The 11,734-nt window shown below is 35.1% G+C and overlaps 2 pseudogenes across 1 annotated transcript; both read left to right on the top strand.

Moving 5' to 3' along the window:
* Positions 1-774: 774 nt before the first annotated feature.
* LOC143546996 (uncharacterized) lies at positions 775-3,863 on the top strand (annotated as a pseudogene).
* Positions 3,864-8,035: 4,172 nt separating this feature from the next.
* LOC143547028 (uncharacterized) lies at positions 8,036-11,559 on the top strand (annotated as a pseudogene). Its single transcript, XR_013137697.1, has 3 exons — positions 8,036-10,608; positions 10,680-11,054; positions 11,120-11,559. The product of XR_013137697.1 is annotated as an uncharacterized LOC143547028 (transcript).
* The last annotated feature ends 175 nt before the right edge of the window (positions 11,560-11,734 follow it).

The following is an 11,734-nucleotide window of genomic DNA, read 5'->3' as shown; positions in this document are numbered from 1 at the left end:
GCTATGGCCATCTTAATAAAGACCCATGAGTTTGAGGCCCAAAGGGTCCTGTCTACAGTTCTACAAATAATTTCATCTTCCTCTTTAGTATATTCTCTAGTCTCTACTTCTCTTATTATGTTCACTATTCACATGAACAAGCATGCACAAACACATGTTTGAAATTTAAATAAGTAAATATGAAAAAAAAAAACCGAATTATTGTCTACTTTCACTCTCCAGCTGAAAACTTGCGATCCTCCCTAACAAGTTGCTTACTTTTACAAACAATTAAGGAAACCATCCGCAAATACGAGTTGTTTTCCTAAATCACCTAGAAATACAAAAAATTCCCTTTCAGGATATGTGAACCCATTAATTTTATCACTCGCGGGCTCATGGCTTAAAAATCTCACATAAAATGAGTCGACTAGTAGATAAGTGAATTCAAATTTTTACAACCTAATTGTTTACCAGGATTAATTATTTTACTCATGTAATTTTTATAATAAAATCTATTACTTTAAAATGGTTTAGGCTAATTCGCCACTACCAACCAAGAAAATGCATTATTCTAGATGGCACACTTATTCATCCTAACTTGCTATAGCTAGTGGCAAATTACATGATTAATAACTAGACAATGTTAAGCACTACGAATAAAAATATTAAGCACTACAAATAATTTTATATTTTTTTAAATTTCTTTCATAGAAATTGGAGATTACAGTACTACCATAACATGCATATTAAAGGCCAACAATTAGCCTTATGATCTTAAGTTTCTTTCCAGAAATGAATTCAAAGCAACCAACCATTTCTTTGTTATCCTCCTCTAGTAACCATTTCCTATTTTATGCTCTTATTATATGTCTATATTTCACCTCCATCTTGGCTTCCAATGACCGCGGAAATGAGACCGATCATCACGCTTTGCTCATGATCAAGTCCATGATCGCTCAAGGAGCTCAAACCTCATGGAACAATTACCTTCATTTTTGTGATTGGACTGGTGTAACATGTGGAACGCGTCACAGAAGAGTGACTGGTTTAGTATTGGACTCACAAGGTTTGGAAGGCTCTTTATCTCCTCATGTAGGGAACCTTAGCTTCCTCCATGAGCTTAGTCTCGCTAACAACAGCTTTCAAGGAGTCACCCCTAACGAACTCGGTCATCTTTCAAGGTTACGTTTTCTTCGTCTGTACCAAAACAAATTCAGCGGGGTCATTCCGGTTAACATATCTCGTTGTTCAAATCTTGAAGTGCTTGTTCTTTCCCATAATAATCTAACTGGAAGCATACCCAAGGAGATTAGTCTCCTCCCCAAACTTGTTTTTTTAATCTTGAGAGTAATCACTTAACTGGTGGAATACCAGCTTTCTTGGGAAACATCACAACAATGAAAGTGTTTCCTGTTACCAATAATCCATTGGGTGGGAGCATTCCAAATACCTTAGGCCATTGGAAAACGTTAGATGATTTTATTTGCGGGGGTTGTAATTTATATGGAGACATCCCTCGTTCTCTTTATAACCTGTCACTCATAACTCTGTTTAGCATGCCGGGAAATCAACTCACAGGTAGTCTCCCTACAACCATAATGTTTCCTTATCTTGTCGACCTTCAATTATGGGGTAACCAACTAACCGGGCCTCTTCCACCATCCATTTCTAATTGTTCGAGGTTAGAATTTCTTGAAATGACTGACAACAAGTTTAGTGGGAAGTTGTAAATCAACTTCGAAAAACTAAGAGATATTAGAAATATACTTTTCGGTTATAACAACTTTGGAAGCAAAGAAGCTGATGAAATGAAGTTTATTGGTAGTTTGAAAAACTGCACCAGATTAAAGGTGTTAGATCTTTCTAGTTGCAAGTTTCAAGGAGTGCTCCCCGCATCAATTGGCAATCTTTCTAATCAACTTCAATGTATATATTTATATGACAATCAGTTACATGGAAACATTCCTAGTTCAATCGGTAATCTCGGTGGTTTAACTAAGTTATCGCTGTTTGCGAATCAATTCACGGGTAGCATCCCCTCCACCGTTGTTAACCTTCAAAAGCTAGTAGGCCTTTCTTTATTTGACAACCAACTTTCTGGGAAGATTCCTGATGCCATTGGGAACTTATCATCATTGAGTTATATTCAAACATGTTAGAAGGGGTTATCCCATCAAGTTTGGGAAATTGCCATAATTTGTTAGAGTTGTACCTTCATAACAATAAATTTGAAGGGAATATTCCTACAAAACTTCTTCAACTTTCATCTCTATCCATGGAATTAGATCTTTCTAATAACAATCTCGTTGGTCCATTGCCAACAGAAGTTGGAGACCTCAATATGTTGACTAGACTAAGTTTATTTGATAATAATTTATCAGGTAACATTCCTAGTAGCATTGGTCGTTGTGTTAGTCTTTCAACGTTGTATCTCAAAGGTAACTTATTTCTAGGCATGATACCACCATCATTAAGTTCCTTGAAAGGATTGGTGGAACTCGATATTTCTCAAAACAATTTATCAGGCCAAATTCCTCAATTCTTAGAACGTTTTTCATCATTAGACTATTTGAATCTCTCATATAATGATTTTGAAGGGGAAGTGCCAAGTTTAGGAGTGTTTGCCAATGCAAGTGCATACTCTATTGAGGGTAATAGTAGACTTTGTGGTGGCATTGATGAACTCGGATTACCCAAATGCAAGGAGAAAAAGAAACATACAAAGAAATTTCCTATGTTTGTAGTAGTCATTTTGATTTCATCCATAGTTTTTACCATTGCATGTTTAGCGTATGTTTGGCATAAGAAGAAAAGCAACAATCGACCGTCTCAGTCATCAACACATGATCAATTGTTGAAAGTTTCATATGATCAACTTCTCAAGTCTACCAATGGCTTCTCCGAAGCCAATTTGATTGGTAAAGGTGGGTTCAGCTCCGTTTTTAAAGGAATCCTTGATGAATATGAACATAGGGTTGTTGCCGTTAAAGTTCTATATCTTCAAAATCGGGGAGCTCAAAGTAGCTTTTTGAGGGAGTGTGAAGCATGGCGAAGCATTCGCCATCGAAATCTTTTGAGGATTATAACTTCATGCTCAAGCATTGACTTTCAAGGAAATGATTTCAAAGCTTTGGTATACGAGTTCATGCCTAAAGGGAATTTACAAGATTGGTTGCATTCAAGTGAAGTCACGTCCGCACTCAGCCTTCTCCAAAGAGTAAATATTCTCATGGGTGTATTATATGCACTTGATTATATTCACAATCAATGCATACCGGCTGTTGTTCACGGTGACTTGAAACCTAGCAACATTCTACTCGATGATTATATGGTGCCTCATGTTGGAGATTTCGGCTTAACCCGTTTACTTGGAACTTCATACCGAGACAGCTCAACTGGGATTAGAGGAACAATCGGCTATGTTGCTCCAGGTAAATTATAATTTCATATGTATTTTCTCACTCGTAGTACTACCTTTATTTCTAAAGTACTTGCTTCTAAATTACAGAGTTGGTCTCGGAAATGAGATGTCAAGTAGTGGAGACGTCTATAGTTATGGAATGTTATTACTAGAGGTTATGTCGGGGAAACGGCCGACTGACGACATTTTTAAAGAGAGTCTTAGCCTTCATAAATTTGTTTCCATGGCCTTGCCAGACCATGTAATGGATGCTATTGATGCTAGTATGCTAAATGTTTATGAAGAGAATGATACTTCTATGCGAAATTGGGAAAAAAATGTAAAGAAAATTGAGGAGTGTTTGGCTTTAATATTGAAGATTGGAATATCATGCACTCTTGATTCTCCATCGGAAAGGATGGATATGAGAAGGGTTGTAAAAGAATTGCAACATATTTTGGATACCCTTTAGAATATTTAAGGTAAGTTTTATATGTTTCACAACACTATCTTGATTAAAGTAGGAATAATGTGAACGTTCTTTCAGGTCTAACTAAGTTTCCATGGAAAGTCAAAAAACTACATCTAAGAGATGGTGTATCATGTGTGCCTTCTTTATTACTTTGCTCATGCATGTTTGTTAAGTCTTTTTGATTTTGTGTTGAATAAAGTGTACGAGTTTTGTGTTGTAATAGTTAAAAGAATGTTATATTGCCTTCTTGTGTTAAAAGAATATCTTATTGCCTTCTTGTGAAACATTAAGTAGTCTTTTTCGGGTAAGTTGTATCGCTAATAAAAATACATAAATCAAGTGAACTTTAAAAATTCTTTTGTCTGTAGTTTGTTTAGAATCAGATTCGGAGCTCCGGATAGTGGAGTTATAGAGTGAATTAGGCTATTTGAATTGGAGCAGAAGCATGCTCAGTGGTCATTAGTGACCGGTTCTAGCTCGCAACAGAGTCGCTAACAGTGTGACACCGAAGTATCTTAGTTTTAAAAGTTTCTTTGAGTTGGATTGTATATAAAAAATAAGACTATATGTGGATAAACTGATTGGCCCATATGGCCATAATCATGCACCGGCCCAATGATAATTTCATACTGATTAGAAAATGTCACCTACTCATGTAGTCATGTGTCACAAATTAAAGGTGAAAAGAAAACCTTGAGTAAAAAAAATCATAACTGGTTTTTTACCCGAAACCGGAACCGACTCAACCCGTAGGCTATAGATAGGGTATGTATTTTGATCTCAATACCTGGAACGGGAATCGTACCCGATTTATACCCGTTTAATATCCGGAACCGATGATACCTATACCCGTACTTGGTTATACCCTATACCGGATACTGGTTTTTTTAATACCCTATACTGGTTTTTATAATACCCGATACTCCGATAGAACATACGAATCTTGAAAGTCATATTTCATATGAGGAATTGACGTAATACCATATACCCGTACTTGGAACAAAATTCAACCATTCATTGTCGTAATGAGCGATTGACGATGAAAGTCATATGAAGGAGAGGTTTTGATATAGGGGAATTCGGAGATAACCGCCGGAGTAGTGGAGATAAATTGTAACCACCTTGAAAACTGCTGTTTAAGAAAAATGTAGTTACAATTGTCTATCGGAGTCAATATTTCATCTCAGAGCCATTCTATAGCTCAGATTTAAGAAAAATGTAGTTACAATTGTCTTTACTATTCTCTGGCCATATAATATATAATTTCAGCGTCGATAACAAAAGTATTAAACTAGACTTTTGACCTTGTAGGATACAATGACGTATTGTTTCAACCAATTAAATCAAGCAAAATTGAACACTCTTTGTGTAAGGGTAAAAGTATTTTAAGGTTTAATTGTTTGAAAAAAAAAGTTACATAGTGAATCTAGCCCACATAAAGAAACATAAGGTTCTTCAAGAAAAGCCCAACTTCAAGTTAACCCAAAATGGGTTCAAAATAAGAACTATTTTTGTATGATTTGAGATTTTAAGGTATTGACTTATGGTCATCTCAATAAAGACCTATGAGTTTAGATGTCACATGAACAAGCATGCACAAACACATGTTTATTCAAATTAAAGACATCCAAATCTTTCCATAAAGCTTGAAATAATCTGAATATTCATCACTTAAATTTAAAGGGATTTTCTAACATATGCCCTAAGGGCACATATAAGGACCATTTATTAATGGAATATTCTTATTAAACTATCACTTCATATTTGTTATATTAATTAGTCTTGTAATAACTACCATATTTAACCTTCTATTATCCCCTTCCAAATCTTTTTCTATTCGTCTATATGTAAAGAATATTGAAATATGAAAGTGATTTTTTTATTGTGCACACAAATTAATAGTGACTTTTTTTTATATTAAAATACGAAAGTTTAAAAACCAAAAGAATAAGTAATTTCACTATTATATGATAACAAAAATAGAGCATTGATCAACGAATGGTTCACCGCAAATTGTTTTCTTGTTTTCACTTTATTTTTGAATAACGTTTTCTTTAACAGAAAGTTCATTAGAACATGTCAATCCATTTGCATAATGATAGTAATGCTTTATATCATTTAATATTTAAAAATAGATATAAATGTAATGAAAGTGGGTGTTTAAGATTAAATATTTACAAAAAAAATTGATGAAAAATTAGAAGTGATTAAATAGTAATTTTAGTGGAAATTGAAATAAATTAATTAATAGTCATTAATGAAAAAGATTTAGAAGGGGATAATAGAAGATTAAATATGGTAGTTATTACAAGACTAATTAATATAACAAATATGAAGTGATAGTTTAATAAGAATATTCCATAAATAAATGGTCTTTATATGTGCCTTTAGGGCATATGTTAGAAAATCCCAAATTTAAATAAGTAAATATGAAAAAAGTTTTACTAACGTTTGACCAAATACAAGGTGATTAAACTTACCATAAATCCAACTAACATCCAATACATGATAAACGTGTCAAAATTTACTCACCTACCATAAATCTATCAACAAACATTATTGAATATCTAATCGTGTTAAAATTAAATTAAGATATTCGACTCGTACGAAACCATGATAGCCATTAATAATGGCCCATTATAATGTATCCCTTATGGAACCAAAACTAGCATTATTTATTGATATCCTCTTAAGTTTAAATGCTCCTATTATCATATTAAATATATAATATTTTATTTCTTCCCTTAAATTCTCAATATTATTGTTGAGTCATTTCAGTTAGTGACACCCCCTAATCAGCCCATCTAGCTCAAAGTCTTCTATAATCTTTAGCCAACTTAACATAAGCCCAATTAGCTGCAAGCTTCAATAAACTAGTCCATAACAACTATATGTCTAAGGGACCAAGAGTCCAAGACACATGAAAAACATGAACCCACAACTAGAGGTGTAAGAAAATCCGGTTTGAGACCGGTTTTAGGCAAACCGAACCGAACCGGTTTGGGTTTAAAACCGATTTCATTCAAACCGACCCAAACCATCAGTTTCAGGACCATTTTCCCTTAAGATATACCAAATCGGTCTTAAAACTGAACAGGAAAACCGGTTTATAAACCGAACCGAACCGACGGCCTATCTTGCTTCTAAACCGAACCGGTTTGAGTCAAACCGGTTTTGACCAACCGTTGACCAAACCGGTTCGGTTACACCTCTATCCACAACTACAGGCTTCCTTTCAGGGATTTCACTCTCCAGCTAAAAACTCGCTACAAACAATTAAGGAAACCACCTACAAATACGAATTGTTTTTCTAAACCACCTAGAAATAGTGGTGCACAAACCGGTTAGTGGTCAACGGTCAAATAACCGGTTAGACCAGTTAATCAGGTCAGGTACTAACTGGTTTTGAGACAAGAAACCCCTACCTAGGATAACCAGTTTCGGGTATAACCGAACGATAACCGAACCGGTTAACTGGTAAATAATTTGAAAAAAACCGGTTAATAAAAAAACAAATAACCAGTTCGGCTAACCATTTTCACAAATCAATAATATAAAACGGTTTCTACGACGGTCAGAACGGGTATAAACCGGTTAGTGTTGGACCGGTTACTAACCGGTTAGGATTTCGGGTTGGAACCCATTAGAAACCGGTTTGATGTGCACCTCTACCTAGAAATACAAAAATATATTATAAAAATGCGTCGGCTAACAGATATAATATAATGAATGAGTCAAGCGGATTAAAGTGTGTTCAAATTTTTACAACCCAATTGTTTACTAGGATTAATTATTTTACTCATTACACATTTATAATAAAATATATTATTACTCTAAAATGGTTTAGGCTAATTTGCCACTACCAACCAATAAAAAGCTTATTCTAGATGGCAGGCTTATTAATCCTAAGTTGCTATATATAGCTAGTGGCAAATTACATGATTACTAATTAAACAATGCTAAGTGAGAAAGCCCCCCATTATGATTAAATAAAATAGAAAGCCCCCTAGTAAAGTCTTTGAAAAAAATTAAGCACTACAAATAAAAAATATATATACATATAAGTTTCTTTCAAATTGGAGATTACAGTACTACCATAACATGTATATTAAAGGCCAACAATTATCCTTGTGATCTTAAGTTTCTTTCCAAAGATGAATTCAAAACAACCATCCATTTCCTTATTATCTTCCTCCCATTGGCATTCCCTCTTTTATGCACTTATCATATTTCTAAATTCCACCTCCATCTCAGCTTCCAATGACCGCGGAAATGAGACCGATCATCACGCTTTGCTCAAGATCAAGTCCATGATCGCTCAAGGAGCTCTAACCTCATGGAACAATTCCCTTCATTTTTGTAACTGGACTGGTGTTACATGCGGAACGCGCCATAGAAGAGTGACTCGTTTAGTATTGAAATCACAAGGTTTGGAAGGCTCTTTATCTCCTCATGTAGGGAACCTTAGCTTCCTCCGTGAGCTTAGTCTCGCTAACAACAGCTTTAAAGGAATCATCCCTTATGAACTCGGTCATCTATCAAGGCTACGTTTTCTTAGACTATACAGAAACAAATTCAACGGGGTCATTCCGGCTAACATATCTGGTTGTTCTAATCTTGAAGTACTTGCTCTTTCCTATAATGATCTAATTGGAAGCATACCCAAGGATATTGGTCTCCTCTCCAAACTTTATTTTGTTAACCTTGCGCATAATCACTTAACTGGTGGAATACCACCTTTCTTGGGAAATATCACAACAATAGAATTGTTTTCGGTTTCCTTTAATCCGTTGGGTGGGAGCATTCCAAACACCTTAGGCCATTGGAAAACATTATATGCACTTTACTGCGGAGCTTGTAATTTATCTGGAGACATCCCTCGTTCTCTTTTTAACCTTTCACTCATAACTGATTTAGGCTTGGGCGAAAATCAACTAACAGGTAGTCTCCCTACAACCATAACGCTTCCTTATCTTGTCGACATTCAATTACGAAGTAACCAACTAATTGGGCCTCTTCCACCATCCATTTCTAATTGTTCGAGGTTAGAATTTTTTGAAATGAGTCACAACGAGTTTAGTGGGAAGTTGGAAATCGAGTTCGAAAAACTAACACATATAAATTATATAGCATTAAGTTATAATGACTTTGGAAGCAAAGAAAGTGATGAAATGAAGTTTATTGGTAGTTTGAAAAACTGCACCAGATTAAATTGGTAATGTTTCTAATCAACTCCAATTTTTAGATTTATATAATAACCAGTTACATGGAAACCTACCTAGTTCGATCGGTAATCTCGATGGTTTAACCAAGTTGATATTGGATGCGAATTAATTCACGGGTAGCATCCCCTCTACCATTGTTAACCTTCAAAAGCTAGCAGGCCTTTATTTATCTGAAAATCAACTTTCAGGGCAGATTCCTGATGCCATTGGGAACTTATCGGCATTGATCGTGCTTTTTTTATTTTCAAACATGTTGAGAGGGGTTATTCCGTCAAGTTTGGGAAATTGCCATAATCTGTTAGAGTTGTCCCTTCGTAACAATAAACTTGAAGGGATTATTCCTACAAAACTTGTTCAACTTTCATCTTTATCATTAGAATTGGATATCTCTGAAAACAACTTGGTTGGTCCATTGCCAACAGAAGTTGGAGACGTCAATATGTTGAATACGCTAGATTTATCTGATAATAATTTATCAGGTAATGTTTCTAGTAGCATTGGTGGTTGTGTTAGCCTTTCATCTTTGTATCTTAATGGTAACTTATATGAAGGTGTGATACCACCATCATTACGTTCCTTGAAAGGATTGGTGAAACTCGATATTTCTCAAAACAAATTATCTGGCCAAATTCCTCAATTCTTAGAAGGGTAATCATTTTTAGAATATTTGAACCTCTCTTATAATGATTTTGAAGGTGAAGTGCCAACTTTAGGAGTGTTTGCCAATGCAAGTGCGTACTCTATTTCGGGTAATAGTAGACTTTGTGGTGGCATTGTTGAACTTGGATTACCCAATTGTAAGGAGAAAAATAAACATAAAAAGAAGTTTCATATGTTTGTAATAGTCATTTTGATTTCATCCACATTTTTCACCATAGCATGTTTAGCATATGTTTGGCTTAAGAAGAAAAGCGAGAATAAACCATCTCAATCATCAACAAAAGATCGATTCTTGAAAGTTTCATATGATCAACTTCTCAAGGCTACCAATGGCTTCTCCGAAGAAAATTTGATTGGTAAAGGTGGGTTCAGCTCCGTTTTTAAAGGAATCCTTGATGAATATGAACATACGGTTGTTGCGGTTAAAGTTTTACATCTTCAAAATCGAGGAGCTCAAAGTAGCTTTATGAGGGAGTGTGAAGCATGGCGAAGCATTCGCCATCGGAATCTGTTGAGGATTATAACTTCATGCTCAAGCATTGACTTTCAAGGAAATGATTTCAAAGCTTTGGTATACGAGTTCATGCCTAAAGGGAGTTTACAAGATTGGTTGCATTCAAGTGAAGGCACACTCGCACTTAGCCTTCTTCAAAGAATAAATATTCTCATGGGTGTAGCATTTGCACTTGATTATATGCACAATCAATGCATACCACCTATTGTTCACGGTGACTTGAAACCTAGCAACATTCTACTCGATGATGATATGGTGGCTCATGTTGGAGATTTCGGTTTAACTCGTTTACTTGGAACCTCATGCCAAGACAGCTCAACTAGGATTAGAGGAACAATTGGTTATGTTGCTCCTGGTAAATTAGACTTTCATATGTACTTACTTGTAGTATTACCTTTATCTAAATTACTTGCTTATTAATTACAGAGTACGGCCTCGGTAATGAGATGTCAAGCAGTGGAGATGTCTACAGTTTTGGAATGTTATTACTAGAAGTCATGACAGGGAAAAGACAGACTGACGACATTTTTAAAGAGAGTCTTTTCCTTCATAAATTTGCTTCCATTGCCTTGCCAGACCATGTAATGGATGCCATTGATGCTAGTATGTTAAAGGTTTATGAAGAGAGTGAAACTTTTATGCAAAACAAGAAAGAAAATGTAAAGAAAATTGAGGAGTGTTTGACTTTATTATTGAGGATTGGAATATCATGTACTCTTGATTCTCCTTTAGAAAGGATGGATATGAGAAGGGTTGTACAAGAATTGCAACATATTTTGGATACACTTCAGAATATTTATGGTAAAATTTCTATGTTTCACAACACTATCTTGATTAAAGTAGGCTTAATGTGAACATTCTTTCAGGTCTAACACCAAGCTTGCATTGGGAGTTATAAAGAACTACATCTAAAAGATGGTGATCATGCCAGTTATCTTTATTACTTTGCCCACACATGTTTATTAAGTTTGCTTGATTTAATGTTGAATAAAGTGTACAAGTTTTGTGTTGTAATAGTTAAAATAATGTTATATCACCTTCTTGTGGAACATCAAGTGGTCTTAACACCAGGGGCGAAGCATAGTGAGTGCCAAGGGTGGTCCTGGCCCTGTTTTTCACGCAATATTGTTAATTTAGTCGTTATTCGTTCGAAATTTTTATTCGTAGTGTAAATTTACCTGTTTTAACAAAAAATTTGAAACTTTCATTAATGCTATGGTCAGATTACAAAATATAAAGATTATGATTTACAATGGTTCTTTAGGGATATTCCTAGTAACAATTAGGTTGTGTTTGTTTTTGCTTATAAGGTGTTTGTTTAAAAAAAAAGATCTGAAAACTGTTTTTATGGTCTTAAAAAATAAGTTTTTTTCACCATCTTCACACTTCTTAACATCATACCAAGTACCAACACCCAATGTCCAACACCACCACCATCCACCGTCCGCCACCACCACCACCGCCACCCCCGTCGGCCATAA

The sequence above is a fragment of the Bidens hawaiensis genome, unplaced genomic scaffold (genome assembly GCF_021521415.1).
Source record: "Bidens hawaiensis isolate Kalapana, Puna unplaced genomic scaffold, B.hawaiensis_p1.1 tig00014542_1, whole genome shotgun sequence".
Lineage (NCBI taxonomy): Eukaryota > Viridiplantae > Streptophyta > Magnoliopsida > Asterales > Asteraceae > Bidens > Bidens hawaiensis.
The sequence above is the reverse complement of the archived record's forward strand: the minus strand, read 5'-3'. Positions and strand labels throughout refer to the sequence as shown.